The 16,597-nt window shown below is 42.2% G+C and overlaps 1 long non-coding RNA gene across 3 annotated transcripts in view; it reads right to left on the reverse strand.

Moving 5' to 3' along the window:
- LOC138756154 (uncharacterized) overlaps window positions 1-16,597 on the reverse strand; it is a 37,664-nt gene that overhangs the window by 15,212 nt on the left and 5,855 nt on the right. The window contains exon 2 of one of the 3 annotated variants that reach the window (XR_011352807.1): window positions 314-439. The exons of 1 other annotated variant lie outside the window; for it this stretch is intronic. This is a non-coding gene — a long non-coding RNA (uncharacterized lncRNA). Of the gene's footprint in view, window positions 1-251; window positions 440-16,597 lie in introns of all 3 variants that reach the window. One more of the 3 variants, XR_011352808.1, reaches the window with a different exon arrangement.

Raw genomic sequence — 16,597 nt, forward strand, 5'->3', positions numbered from 1 at the left:
TGATATAAAAAAGGCTACTGCAGAAAAATCTATGAAAATAGTTATTAATTTAAACAGAAACATAGCTTCAGTCTTTAAGACATCATACATGCGCACTTGGGGCAAAATAATCTTATCACAAAGTAATTACTATGTCATAAACAAGGTAATATACAAAAGTACTTAAAGAAAGCAAAAGAACCATCAAGCAGTGAAGCAGATACAGTAGATGGTGCATGTGTTCCACACACCAGCAGTGCAACTTTTTCCACCTTAAATTTGAATTTTGAAAGTACTGCCCGAGAATCCAGAAAATCCAAGAGTACGGACTGACCCAATCCCCGAGCAGTTCAGATTTTCAGACTTCTACTGTAATGTTGTTCTGCAAAGCAGTCACCCAGTCTCGCTTGGTTTCTCCAGTGTGGTAGGCACCATATTACAAAGCTTACGATGATGTACACTAGAATGGAAGAAGAGAATTGTTGCTTTACTTGGAAGATTTGGTTGGTCTCTGGATGGCGAGAAGGGAAGAAACAATTGCATGGGAAAACATGTCAAGGAGATGGAACAATGAATCAGGGAGTAACAAAAGGAATTGTTTCTTCAGAAAGGAGCAGTGAAGGGAACCTGCTGGAATCTTGAAGGTGGAAGAAATTGAGAAGGAAGTAATTCAATGGTGTTCTCACAGGAAGCAAGGTACAAGGAAATATAGTCATACTAGGTTGCATGTGCCCTTTAATCCTTTGTCCCACTCACACTCAGACCTCTCTGTATTTCAGTCTCCTGTACTGTTCTAACAAAGTCCAAACACAAGCCTAATGAATACCATGTTATATTCCCTGTGGTCTAGTTGCAGCTTTTGAAACTCAATATTGAATTCAACAATTACAGATGACCAACCTGTTCTAAAAGCCCATTCTGCAGTAAGGGTCATCAGTTTGTAATGTTAACTCACTTTTTCCTCTCTTCATCATGCCAGATACTAAATGTTTGCAGCACTCTTTTGTTTATTTCATATTGGCACCTCAGAGTTTCAGTGTTTATTTAGTCTCTCAACTGCCACTTTCAACCTATTGCATTTACACTCTTCCAGGTGAATCAGTATTAACAAGCATTCATTAGCCTCTCTTCAAGGAATGACCACCCTCCACTACACATCAACAACTCCATAGTAGAGAGAGTGGAGAGCACCAAGTTCCTTGGAGTTCACTTAACTAGTGACCTATCATGGACAATGAACATCTCCTCATTTGTCAACAAGGCTGAAGTGGGTAAGGCGACTGGCCACCATTATGTCAACCTTCTTCGGAGTTCTATCAAGAGCATCCTGGCCGGCTGCATCATGGTGTGGTATGGTTGCTGCAGAGATATGCATCAGAGGCCAATCTACAAGATGGTAAGAGTGCCAGAGAGGTTCAATGGAGTCTCCTCCCCTTATCGACGTGATCTACCAGGATTTTTGTCTGAAGAGGACACACAAAATCTTTGAGGACCCCTCCCACTCTGCACATAGCATCTTTCAACTACTCCCATCTGGGAAGAGATACAGCACCATCAGTGTGGTGAGGATGCTGAACCACCAAAGGAACTGCTCATACTAACCATCCGAGACTCTCTTTTGTACAAAACAACGTGTATTTATTTATCTATCTGTTTATTTTGTAGTGAGGACGGGAGAATGCTGTTTCATCGGGTTGTACTTGTACAATCGGATAACAATAAACTGGACTTCAACAGCATCCAAAATGCTTATGTTACCTGCTCCCTTTGTTCTTTCTATCTCCTCATATAACATATAACCATATAACCATATACAGCACAGAACAGGCCAGTTTGGCCCTACTAATCCATGCCGGAACAAATCCCCACCCTCCTAGTCCCACTGACCAGCACCTGGTCCATACCCCTCCAATCCTCTCCCCTCCATGTAATTATCCAGTCTTTCTTTAAATGCAAATAATGTCCTTGCTTCAACCACCTCTGCCGGAAGCTTATTCCACATCCCGACCACCCTTTGCGTGAAGAAATTTCGCCTCATGTTCCCCTTATAATTTTTCCCCTGCAATCTCAAACCATGGCCTCTGGTTTGAATATCCCCCACTCTTAATTGAAAAAGCCTATCCACGTTGACTCGCTCTGACCCTTTTAAAATCTTGAACACCTCCCTCAATCTTCTACGCTCCAGAGAAAAAAGCCCCAGGCTGCTCAACCTTTCTCTGTAACTCAAACCCTGGCATCCTGTTATCATTCTCGTGAACCTTCTCTGCACTCTTTCTATTTTGTTTATATCCTTCCTATAATTCGGTGACCAAAACTGCACACAGTATTCCAAACTTGGCCTCACCAATGCTTTGTACAATTTCATCATAACATCCCAACTCTTGAATTCAGAACTCTGATTTATGAAGGCCAACATTCCAAATACCTTCTTCACCATTCTATCTACCTGAGTATCAACTTTGAGGGTACTATTTACCATAACTCCTAAATCCCTTTGTTGCTCCTCAATTGTCTACCATTCAATGTATATGACCTATTTAGATTTGCCTTTCCAAAATGCAACACTTCACACTTATCTGTATTAAATTCCATCAGCCATTTCTCAGCTCATTCCTCTAGCTTTCCTATATCTCTTTTTAAGCTACGGTAATCTTCCTCACTGTCCACAATACCACCAATCTTTATATCATCTGCAAACTTACTTATCCAATTTATCACCACTTCTTCCAGATCGTTAATATATATAACAAACAATAGTGGACCCAGGACCGATCCCTGAGGAACTCCACTAGTCACCGGCCTCCAATATGACAAACAATTTTCTACCACTACTCTCTGACACCTCCCATCCAACCATTGCTGAATCCATTTCACTACCTCCTTATTTATACCTAATGCCTCCACCTGTTTTCCTAACCTCCTGTGGGGAACTTTGTCAAAAGCTTTACTAAAGTCTAAATAGACAACATCCACAGCCTTCCCTTCATCAATCTTTTTTGTAACCCCCTCGAAAAACTCTATAAGGTTTGTTAAGCATGATCTACCCCTGACAAAACCATGCTGACTACTACCTATCAATCCCTGTTCTTCCAAATATTTGTAAATGCCATCCCTCAGAACATTTTCCATCAACATAGACGTCAGACACACAGGTCTATAATTTCCTGGCTTACATTTGGACCCTTTCTTAAACAGCGGAATAACATGAGCAACCCTCCAATCCTCTGGCACTACCCCTGTGACCAGTGACATCCTAAATATCTCTGTTAATGGGCCCACTATCTGTACACTAGTCTCCCTTAGTGTCCTTGGGAATACATTGTCCAGACCCGGAGATTTGTTCACCTTTATCACTACCTCCTCAGTTATCCTTATATGATTCATGACCTCCCCACTATTTTTCTTTATTTCAACTGGTACAATATTTTTTTCCCTAGTGAATACTGAGGAAAAGAAATCATTTAAAATTTCCCCCATCTCCTCTGACTTTTCACATAGCCTACCCTCCCTATCTACAAGGGGTCCAATTTTATCCCTCACTAATCTTTTACTTTTAATGTACCTATAGAAACCCTTTGGATTTATTCTTACTCTGCCTGCCAAAGCCTCTTCGTGCCTCTTTTTGGCCTTTCTAATTTCTTTCTTAAGATTTTTTTCTACACTCATTGTAGTCCTCTTTCAATTTCTCATCACCCTGCTGTTTATACCTCTTGTACACCTCCCTCTTTCTCCTAACCAAATTTCTAATATTCCTCAAAAACCAAGGCTCCCTATGACTTCCAGCCTTTCCTTTGATCCTGGAGAATATTCAAAGAAGAAATTTTGAGAGTACAGAGTACAGTATTTCTTCTTTGAATATTCTCCATTTTTCATTTACATCCTTTCCTGAAAATATCATGTCCCACTCAATACTCCCCAAAGCCATTCTCATTCCTTCAAAATTTGCTTTTCTCCAATCCAGAACCTCAACTTTAGGCCCTTCTTTGCTCTTCCCTAAAACTAATAGAGTTGTGATCACTCGACCCAATTTGTTCTCCAACATTAATCTCAGACACTTGACCTATTTCGTTCCCTAACAGGAGATCCAGTATTACACCATCTCGAGTCGGTTCCTCTATGTATTGATTAAGAAAACTATCTTGCACACATTTGACAAACTCTAGCCCATCCAGCCCTCTTACTGTATGGGTATCCCAATCAATGTGAGAGAAGTTAAAATCTCTCATGATCACTACCTTATGTTTATTACACATATATGCTATCTCCTTACAAATTTGTTCTTCCAATTTTCTTGGCCCATTTGGTGGTCTATAATACACTCCTATTAGTACCCTCATGCCGCCTCCACCCCTCAATTCCACCCAAACAGCCTCACTGGATGATCCCTCCAGACCATTCTGCCACCTCACAGCAGTAATGTCCTCCTTAACAAGCAGAGCAACTCCTCCCCCTTTTTTTTTTTACCCCCTGTTCTATCACATCTAAAACATTTGTATTCTGGAATATTTAGTTGCCAGTCCTGACCCTCCTGTAACCAGGTCTCACTAATTGCCACAACATCATGATTCCAAGTGCCAATCTATGCTCAAAGCTCATCTACCTTGTTCACTATGCTTCTTGCATTAAAGTACATGCATTTCAGAGAATGACTCTCACATATATTCCCTATTCTACCTTTTACCTTAACCTCCATCCTTCCTTTGTTATCTTTATCATTCTTAACTAGGTGGCCATGCACCCTAGACACTGCTCGCAAACTCTGCTCCCCACCCCCCTGCCAAAGTAGTTTAAACCCTCCCCCACAGCTCTAGCAAATCTGCTTGCCAGGATATTGGTCCCTCTCCAGTTCAAGTGGAGTCCATCCCTTTTGTACAGGTCCGACTTTCCCCAGAAGAGATCCCAATGATCCAAAAATCTTATCCCCTGCCCCCTGCACCAGCTCTTTAGCCACGCATTCATCCTCCACATCCTCCTATTACTACCCTCTCTAGTGCGTGGCACCGGGAGCAATCCAGAGATTACTACCTTAGAGGTCCTGTTTTTTAACTTCCTGCCTAATTCTATGTCTTCCTGTTGCAGGACCTCATCCCCACTTCTGACTAAGTCATTGGTCCCCACATGGACCAATAATCTCTCTCTATAATTCAAAACTGATTTGTTTATTCACTTTTCCAGTTCTAATGTTAGTCAGAAATGTTAGCTCCACAGATGCTGCCCAGCTACTGGGTAACCCTCAGGCTTTCTGTTTTTAAGGATTTTAAAATTTTTTTTAGATAACGGCATGGTAACAGGTCCTTTCAAACCATGAGCTTGTGCTGCCCAATAATACCCAATTGACCTATACCCCCAGAAAGTTTTGAATGGTGGGAGGAAATCTATGCAGACATGGGGAGAAGGTTCAAACTCCTTACAGACAGCATAAGATTTGAACCCCGGTTGTTGGTGCTGTTGCAGCATTGTGCTAACTCTATGCTATCCGTGCCACCCATGGTGAGCTGCTTTCTATCTAAACTGAACCATTGACTGTTCATTTCTCTCCATGGTTGCTCCCTGAGTCGTTCCAGCTTGCTCAGGTTTTCTGCAGTTCTGTGCTTCTTATCATTCTTCTATCATGTTTTGGTTCTGTAAAGAAATTTCTTGTATTAGCTGGTGGGATGAGCTATTCATGCTGAAGACAGGAGAACAGCACGCTACTCACAGTGCGATGTTGGAATTTACAGTTTATGTCAAAATTGGAGGTACTGTTAGATTGTGGGACGATCCAACTGAAGCTGCTAAGAAACACTAATGAACAGGAAAGTGATCTGAGAAGTGACAGATGGAATTCAGTGTAAGTATAAGGTGTTATATTTAGCTAAAAAAAGTAACAGCAGGCATGATGTATTGAATAAATGTCAGTTCAAGCTGTGGCAGAGAGAGAGATTGAAGAGTACTGGTTTATGGAGCATTAAGTGTGGAAAAAGCACAAACTGCATTTTTTTAATCAGGAGGATTCAGACATAGAAAACTAAGGGCACTTATAAAGCTCCATAAAATCTGTTGGAACAATAATATATAAATAAAAGCAAGAGGAGTCTATATGGCGCATTGAAACTGGTCTGCATTTTGCAAAGATCAGAGCCAATCCTCTGCCTTGAGGCCCCCTTTTCTTAGCCTTAAAGAGATGACCTCATACCCTACCACCAGTCTTCTCTTTCTAACATTAAGCCTCCAATTCTGGAAACTTAAAGTGGAATAGTGTCCAGTTGTATGATTGGCATTGGTGACTTCAACGACACTAACCTGAAGTAATCCTGCCAAATTTCCAATGGCATATCAACTTTCCAACTAGTGGAGAGAAAATCTTAGATCTATGACACAAGTGACCCTGATACGCGCAAAGCTGTCCCCCGTCTCCACCTTGGAAACTAAGACCACATTTCCATTCTGCTCACCCCTGTGTACAGAACATTGGTGAGACGAGTCAAACTAGTTTACAGAGAGATCAAAACTTGGGCAGGGGAACCCACAGAAAAACTGGAGGACTGCTTTGAAAACACGGACTGGAGGAGATTCAGGGAGGTAGCCACCTACAATGACCACATCAACATCAATGAGTAGACAAGCACAATGACCAGCTACATTAGCAAGTGTGTGGAGGATGTGGCAGTGACCAAACACTTCACAGCGACGATGAACCAGAAACCATGGCCAAACTCTGAGGTCCATGCACTATTCAGAGCTCAGGCGCTGCTTGCAGGTCAGGTGGTAAGATGGTACTAATGACAGCAAGGGCCAAATTTTCCTGGGCAATCAGGAAGGTGAAGTGGTGTTATGCACAGAAGATCCACAAACATCTATGCGACACTGGCAATACGAGGCATGTGGCAAGGTATTTAAACCATAATGGACCAGAAGTGAACCTTGAGGGTCAGCGATAATGATGCCTACCTTTCTGACAGGCTAAACACCTTCCGTGCATAGTTCGCTGATGAACACTTCATCAAAGAATGCCCCATCCCTAGCTGAGGAACAGGCATCCTGCATAGCAACAGATGAGGTGAGGAGGATCCTTTCCAGGGTGAACCCACACAAGGCAGCAGGACCAGACAAAATACCTCCTGAGGGATTGTGCGTACTAACTGACTGAGCTCCTGATGGACATCTTCAATATTTCACTGCAGGGTTGCAGTATCCCTGCTGGATACAACGCAGCCACCATCATTCTGGTGCCCAAGAGAGTGATGGTAGTTGGACTAAATGACTACTATCCAGTGGCACTGCCCTCCCCTATCATGGAGTGCATCAAAGCACACCTACCAGTGACAATCTGTTGGATCTATTGGTCAAACTGATCCTCAGACCATGCAATAATCCTGACCATCCACTCCATCCTGACACACATAGAGAACGATGCCTCATACACCAGGCTGTTGTGCATTGATTTCAGCCTGGCATTCAACACATTTGTCCTTGCTGGGACTCATTATCTCTCTCTGTAACTGGATCCTGGACTTTTTGATTGAAAGAACACAGTCTGTCTGGGTTGGCAACAAAACTCAAGCCCCATTATACAGAGTCCACTGCTGTTCATGCTGCTAACTCTCGACTGCAAAGCTAGGTTCAGCTTCAACAAATCATGAAGTTTGCACATTATCCAATGGTAGTTGGCTGTATCAGCCACAATGAATTGGCTTACAGAGAGGAGGTTGGAAGGCTTGTACAGTGGTGCAAGAACAATAACCCGAGTCTCAACGTGGACAAAACAGAAGAGATGATTGTGGGCTTTAGGAGGATGAAGGACAACTTCTCACTTCATAAGAATGGCTCTGTCATAAAGAGTGTGAGGAGCACAAAGTTCCTTGCTGTCCATTTAAACCATGACCTATCGTGGACCCACAACACCTCCACATTAGTCAGGAAGACCTAGCAGCATCTACACTTCCCATGGAGGTTGAGGAGGACAAGGCTACAGGCCATCATGCTAACAATGTCCCACAGGAACACATGAAAGAGCGTTCTGTCTGGTTATGTCATAGTGTGGCATGGTAGCTGCAAAGCTTTATATCGGAGGTCAGCACAGAGGGTGATTAAAACTGCTGAGAAGATCATAGGGGTCTCCCATCCTTCTATTGATGATACCTATTGGGAGCAATGCTCACAGAATCATTGAGGACCCTTACCATGCACCCCACAGTATCTTTGAACACGATCTTCAAGGAAGAGGTGCAAGAACATAAAATCCAGGTCTGCCAAGCAGCAAAACAGTTTCTTCCCACAGGTGGTGAGACTGTTGAACAATTCTAGAATCCTGTAAATTATTTTTATATATATTTGTGTTGGATCGCTATGTATATATGTCATTTGTGTGTCTGTGTGTGTGTACTACGGTCTGGAGATTCACTGTTTCATCAAGTTGTATAGGTATATGTAAAATATGACAATAAACTTGAACTTGTACACAACTGCTTTCAGAATCTCATGAGTACAGGGCCTGACTCTATCAGTCTCCTCCAACTATCCCCATCCTTGCAGTACCAAACTTGCTGTTGCCTCGGTTGCCTTAATTGTTTCCTGGGGTCCATCTTAGTAGGGACACTCATCTGCTCATCTCACTAATCTTCAAAAATGGTGGACACTGTGATGCATCGAAGGGTTCAATTGCCCAGTCCTAATGCCAGGGGCTCAGTACAGGAGTTAAACAGCTTGTTTAAAGAGCCAATGGTGTCTTGAAACTAAAACCTTGCAACCATGTGTTTGGCAGTGGCAATGAGGGGTTGCAGACTCCAGGGAGCAGTGGACTGGTACAGGGCACCAGAAATAGAAGGAACACCTCCATTGAGAAGGAAAAGTAGAGAAGACAGCCCTATATGACAGTGACCACAATGATGGACCTGCAAGGGGCACAACGACTGAGGGATCCACACAGGCTGTGGTCAACTTGCAGTCGGGTGACCCACATGAGCTGCAGGCTGCTGGAGTCTGGCTCGTGGGAACCAATTATTGGAGCCGGGATTCAAGAGGGTGTTGAGGGCAAGAAGGGCCTTGGACACTGAAGTCTTCCTGATTGCGTCACAGGTTTGGATCTGGCAGTTGGGTTGATGATGGATGGAAATGGAGTCTGTGTATCTGTAGAAGCTACAGGAACGCTGGAGGTGAATTCACGGACACTTTAATGACTCTGAAGGGACTCTCTTTTGCTTTTCTTTCTCTCTTACTGTAAGGGGCACCAAGCGATACCAATGGTGACTTTGTGTTTGCTTTAGGCAGGCAGAAGGCAATTTCATGTAATATTACATGTTCTGTACATTTCCATACCAATAAAGGAATCTTGAATCTAAATCTCCCTTTCTGTACCTACCTTTGTACTGTGACAGCAAGAAATGGTACACTTTCGCCCACATCACCATTTGGGGCCTCAAACTGTCCTTTCAACTAAAACAACATTTCACCTGTGAATCTTCAAGATTCATCTTCAGCATCCAATGCACTCATTATGCCCTCATCTATATTGGAGAGACTGGATGCAGACTGGGAGGTCGTTCATTGAACAATTTTGCTCTGTCTGTATCCATAGCAGGGACTTCCCAGTGGCCAATCATTTTAATTGCACATAACATTCCCACACTGACATATCTATTTATGGCCTGATCCACTGTCAAGCTGGGCTACCCAAAGACTTGAGGAACCACACCTTATGTTCCATATGGACACTTTAGAATATGATGGCATTAATATTGACCTCCAGTTTCCATTAAACCCAGTCCTGAGTATTTTTATTTCCTTTTTGCTCTGTCTCCTTTCCTCCTCCTAACCTGTACTGCTCCCCTTGCCCCTTCCTCCCTCCTCTCCTCTCATTCCCCACTCCATCCAACTTTTTATTCAGATACCTGCCTGATTTTTCCTCATACCTTAATGAAGGGCTTTGGCCCAAATTACCCTTTATTTCCTATAGATGCTCTTCTCCGTGAATTGTCACCTTGTCGTGGTGGAGAAGCTTGTGTGGTCTTGTGATCCCGAGAGTGATGCTGTCTGGAGCTCTGCTCCTGGTAGGATCACCCATGGTGGTAAGGTCGAAGTCCTCAACAGTGGAACGGGAGGTTGGAGATACTCTGAATTCGGCAGCTGTGAAGGCGGACAAAGGCTGCAACAAATCCATCAGCTACAATTGTTGTGGTTTTCATGCCATTGGAATTAGTTGGTTGGTATGTGACATATTGTGCGCTTCTTGGATGCCACATCAAGTACACATTAAACACATACATGCACAGTCGCCCTGAGGATCAATGGAACAAAGGGTATCATCCTTGACTTCGAGGGATGGCCGGAATGATGATAGATGCTGCATGAGTTGCTGAGTTTATCCAGCACTTTTTTGTATTGCGCTACAACTCCGGGTTTAACTCCAAAGGCTGTGCTGGTGTTACTCATCCCTCCCTGGCCTGAAGTTATCCCAGTGGTTGAGCAAAAGGATAAGGGCTGCTTCCTAGTCCTTTCTAAACACCAGATTAAAATGCTTTTAATCCAATTTATTTATTTTCAGATTTTTAAAAACTCATTATTCCATCACAGACATGCTCTGGGTATTAACAGTGGTCAGTGATAACATTTTCTCCTCTTTGACATAAGGACAAGTGTACAGTCTCCAGAGAGAGGCTGCAAAATCTTGGCTGAGATGATCATGCTGTTAAATCCAGGCTCTGTTTGGAGTGTTGAGCAGATGGAAAAGAGTCTATGATATTAATCTTTTGAAAAGTGGGGAATTCCCTGAAATCAAGTGACATTATGATCTCATTCAGGGCGTGGACAAAAAAAAATTATGCTGGGTCTGAAAATCAGCAATTTTACTAAACAAACATTACTGCAGATGTGGCTACCTGTTTTCTACATCTCTATCCATCAATTCACACCTGCATTGAACTTTATAATCATCTGCAGTAGGAATTCATTCATTAGTAGTAAACACAGGTGTTATTTATATATATAACTGCTGGTGTTTCTCTTGCTAACAGCAATATATAACTAAGCGGTAGGTCGTAGCATTCATTCTCAGTCTGTGTTGAGTGCATGATCTCAGTTAGGACATCATCAGTGGTGCCAGAATTGACATAGTGTAAGAGTAGTGAGGAGGGAAGTCAAAACGTTCCTCCTCATGATCACTGCTGGAAGTTCTGAGACCGTTTTGAGTACGACTTCCCCAGCTGGATGGTCCTCATAGACTGCTTGACTCGGCTGTAGATGGATTATCATATTATGAAGGCATCAGACTATTAAAGTCAATGTAATTTTTTCCCAATATTATATGATGGAGAAAGTGAAGAGAGAAGCAAAATCAAACAATTATGTTTCAGAATCTTTTATCAGTAAACTGGCCACTTTAAAAGCAATGCCAGTCTTCAGCAGTTGATGGCGAGTAATTTTAAACATACAAAAAATTAAATCTAATTCCAATTGTCATATAGTCTGGATAATGTGAGCTATTTTGTAACCATGTAAGACTACACCCTTCTCACTGAGGTAAATGTAGTGCCCTACTGTGGGGCGTATGCATATGTATATGTGAGTGTGTGAACATTTTCCTGAGATGGTGGAAGACATCAGTAAGTAAAGTCTCTTCTGTTATTTAAAAATCCTCCCAAGTAACACAGAGACATAACATGTGGCAGCGGTATAAGAGAACAAGAATAAAGCCATACAATTGATTGTAAGTCACTGAAATATGAAAGGGAAGAAGAGAAAAAGCATTACTGAAAATAAAAATGGCTGGAGCAACAGCATTTCACCCAGTGATGGACTGGGAGGCTGAAGACATTGTTGAATTGTTTATTAAGTTTCAGGAGAAGTGCAATTTAACATTCAAACACTATTTTAAAAATGCAACAGCAGAGGAGAAGGTCAGTTATACACTTCTCTGGACAGTGGAGCGAGGCCTTGAAATGAGAGGGGATTTGCAGAGAGTTGTGTGGGCTGATCTTTTTGCCGGAAAGGATGTAGAGGAAATTTGGGGGGGCATTTAGGGGTGAGATTTTGAGAATAAAAGATCTTTAGGTTCCAGTCAGGCCGAAAGGGAAGTCCAAAGGTTCAAGGGAGCCGTGGTTTTCTGGAGAACTTAAGAAGTTGGTTCAGGACAAGAGGGAGGTCTATGCAAAATATAGAAAACTGGGGATTGAGGAGATGTATGATCATTACTTAGATTGCAGGAAGAACCTTAAGAGGGAAATTAGAAAGGAAAAAAAGGTATGAGGTGTCCATAGCTAATAAAGTGAAGGTGAATTCTAAGGGTTTCTACAGTAAAAGGAGGGTTAAGGATAGAGTAGGTCCACTGGATGGGACCAGTGAACTATATAATGAACCGTATGAGATGGGAGAGATATTGAACAATTTTTCTCATCTGTATTCATGAGGGAATGGGACAATGAGCTTTATGAGATAAGTGAGGCAAAGGGCTTTGTTATGGAGAGGATAGGGATTAGTAAAGCAAGGTTTCTGGAACTTCTAGGGTCAATAAAGGTGGATAAATCACCTGATCCTGATGGGATATTTCCCAGGACTTTAAGGGAGGTCAGGGAGCAAATAGCGGGGCACTGACAGTGATTTTTCAAAGATCAATGGAGGAAGGTGTGGTACCACGGGATTGGAGGGTTACAAATGTAGTTCCGTTGTTTACAAAAGGCATTAGGTGTAGGCCAAGTAATTATTAGCCAGTAAGTTTGACTTCGGTGGTGGGGAAGGCTATGGAGGGTATTCTTCGCAATAGTATATACGCATATCTGGATAGGTAGGTATTGATTATGGGCACTCAGCATGGGCTTGTAAAGGGAAAGTTATGTTTGATGAACCTTGTTGAGTTTTTTAAGGAGGTGACAAAAAAAGTGGATGAAGGTAGGGCAGTTGATGTGATCTATTTGGATTTTTGTAAGGCTTTTAATAAGGTTCTGCATGGAAAGTTAATAAGGAAATTTCAGTCATGAGGGATTAGTAGAGAGATTGTGACATGGGTTCAGAGATTGCTGGAGGATAGACAGCAGAGGGTCATGACGAAAAACTGTCTGTCAGGTTGGAAGCCTGTGACAAACGGGGTGCCTCAGAGATCGGTGCTTGGTCTCTTGTTGTTTATCATTTATATCAATGATTTAGAGGAGGATGTGGTTAACTGAGTAAATAAATATGCAGATGATATGAAAATAGGGGGAGCAATCGATTGTGAGGAAGGTTTTCTTGGGTTACAGAAGGATTTGATTGTTTGGAAGAGTAGGCTGAAAGTTGGCAGATGGAATTCAATGTAGACAAGTGCAAGATGCTGCATTTCAGTAAAAATAACCAGAATAGGACATATGCAGTTAAGGGGAGGGCATTGAAGCACACAGAGGAACAGAGGGACCTGGGGGTTATGGTACAGAGTTTATTGAAGGTGGACTCCCATGTAGACAGGGTGGTTAAGAAGGCATATGGTATGCTGGCCTTCATAAATCATAGTATAGAGTATAGGAGCTGGGTAGTGGATGGCATTGGTGAGGCCTGGTTTGGAGTACTGTGCTCAGTTCTGGTCTCAAAATTATAGAAAGGATATAGATAAAGTGGAGAGTGTTGAGAAGGTTTACAAGGATGTTGCCTGGCCTACAGCATCTGGATTACAGGGAGAGATTAAGGAGACTGGGAATTTATTCATTGGAACATAGAGGCTTGGAGAGGACTTGATAGAGGTTCTTAAAATTATGAAAGGAATTGATAGACTAGACAAAAACAGACTCTTTCCCCTGAGGGCAGGGGAGATTACAACAAGAGGGCATGAGTTAAGGGTAAGAGGGAAAAACTTCAGGAGAAATATTAGAGGATGCTTTTTCACTCAGCGAGTGGTGGCAGAATGGAATGATCTTCCAAAAGAGATAGTTGCGGCAGGGTCCCTTCTGTCACTTAAGAGAAGGTTGAATGTGTACATGGAGGTGAGGGGGTTGGAGGGTTATGGGCAGAGAGTGGGAGGGTTGAGCTAGTGGAGTTGTTCAAGTGAACTGGTGTGGACTCGAAGGGTCGACATGGCCTGTTTCTGTGTAGTAAATGGTTATATGGTTATAATTTCTACACTAGACTAAAAATAGCATCAACCCTTCTTTCTCTTTGCTGTGAGTGGGTCTTCATAGATAGGGATTTCATTTGTGGCCTTATGGTTTTGAAGGCTCTAGCTGTTGTTTCATCTTGTATTTGTATGTGTGAGTTCTTAGACAACACATGGATGAAGGAAAGGGTTCTTTACTTTAAAGTTGTTGTAAGCAGCAACCATGAGGCTTTGTAAACCTCCATTGCAGATCTCTGTAATGTCCCTCCATCTGTGTGAGCCCCCTGCTGGCAGACAAGTATAATCAACCAGGAAATATGATCCTTAACACATTGCTGGTAGCAATGCAAACATGATCACTATAGCTTTGGCCAGCTTCAAGCTATCCTTCCTTATAAGAATAGCAGATTTAAGGTGTTCCCATCCCGAAGTGCAAAAGTCTCTTATAGGGAAGGATAGCTTGAATCTAGCCAAAACTATGCAAACCCACCAACAGCAAAATGAAGGAAAGGTAGATGCTATAAAGAACACAATCAGAAAAGTGCAAACCCCCAAGACCTGCAGGAAGTGTGGCAGACAACACTCCTTTGATGACCGAATATAGAGCTTATGGTAAAGCAAACCACTGGGTGAAGATGTGCAAGTCTGGTATGAAGAAAAAAGTAATACCAGTGAAGAAAAAAGACAAGAATAAGATCCACCACATAAAAGGAAACAACAATGAGGACTCTGATACCCAGATACTGGACATAGAATCCATACACCTTCACGAGATGTCAGGTGAGATGAAAGAAGGAAGCGAGTTGCACACAAGGATCCAAATACAGAGGACAATCCAGAACAAGCCTACAATATTTAACCTAAAGGTGAAGCTGGATACTGTTTCACAAAACAACGTCCTTCCACTCAGACTCTACCGCCAGATGTACCCAGAGCACATAATAAAAGGGTATCAAAAAGACAGTGCATTGGAAGCAGCAAATGTCACATTAACGTCCAATGGTGGACCCATGATCAAGCAGCTAGGGAGAGCTAAGACACAGATGGACCAGCAATTCCAGGTCTGGATAGCTGTCAGGAGTTGCACTTGATCTCTGTTAATCATGAGATCCAGATGAAGAAGATATCCAAAAGCATCGACAGAAACACACAACAAAAAGAGGAAATGATTTCCACAGAAGTACCTTCCAGGCAATGGCACACAGTGGGAGCCGAGAATCAAGTGTGATATTTAATAGTAACCTGTTACTACTCTAAGTTTCCATTCGTCAAAAGGGTGAAAGACCTGAGAGCATCCACTATTACCTCAGAAATGAGAGCACTCCTTGCTGAACAAGGAATAGCCAAGCATGTAATATGTAACAATGGAACACAGTTCATGTCACAAGAATTCAGAAAGCTTGCTGCGGAATATGATTTGTTATCAGTACATCATCCCCAAAGGTCATGGGTTAATTGAGAGACAAGTGCAAACTGTGAAACCTACATTAGTTAAATGTCGCGAAACAAAAGAAGACCTATCCCTAGCTCTTCTATCATTATGAGCAACACTTTTAAGGGCTGACATGAAGTGCCCGGCAGAATTTCTAAATGGCAGGAGATATAAAACAGCTCTGCCAAGCAAACTAACCTCTCCAGAAGACCAAGAGGAAACCAGAAGACTGGCTGACACACAAGAAGAATGCCAGTATTATAACAAATATGCACAAACATTGCCAGAACTCTTCAGAGGGCAGCATATGCATATTCAAGAGTGGATGTTGAAAACATGGACCCCAGCAAAGGTCATCAGAGAAGCTGAGACACCAAGATCATACATTGTTGAGACAGACTCTGGCAATCAGCTGAGGAGGAGCAGAATTCACATCCGGCCAACACAAGATGTGATGAAGTAGAAAGTTTTAATAACACCAAAGCCTGCAACGCCAATATCAAGTCAGGTATCAAGTGAAAATACCACAACCACTAATACCGAAACATCAACACAGAAGTTGTCAGGTGAAGCACAACAAGTTACATCACCTCCACCTCTACCAGCAACACAGAGCCCAACGGTCACACCCAAATCCACAAGATGGCGAAGGAACATATTGCTGCCAGTGCGATATCGATAAGACCTATTTAAAAATAGTTGTGTCAATAAACTAGTGTATACTTAAGTTGCACTGGAAAGAAAGTGATAAAGAACACTAATTTTTTTTCTTTATCTTGAAGAGGGATGTTATATAGTCAGGATAATGTGAACTATTTTGTAACCATGTAAGAATACACCCTTCTCACTGTAGTTCACCTCTGTGGGGTGTGTGAGCAGTTTCCTGTGATGGTGGAAGACATCATTAAGTAAAGTCTCTTCTGTTATTTGAAACTTGCATCTCTATTTAAGAAGCCTCCCAAGTAACACAAAGACATAATATCAATTATAACTGAAAGCAAGGATACAATGTGACTTTGTCTCATTTTCTTGCTCCCATTCATTGCTCCAGTTTGAGACAGGTCTTTACAGAACCTAAACTTAGAATATATTTTGCACTCTCTAATTTCTTGGCTAGAATTTAATAAAGTGCCATATTCAAATACATCAAACCA

This window comes from Narcine bancroftii, chromosome 3 (assembly GCF_036971445.1).
Source record: "Narcine bancroftii isolate sNarBan1 chromosome 3, sNarBan1.hap1, whole genome shotgun sequence".
Taxonomy (NCBI): domain Eukaryota; kingdom Metazoa; phylum Chordata; class Chondrichthyes; order Torpediniformes; family Narcinidae; genus Narcine; species Narcine bancroftii.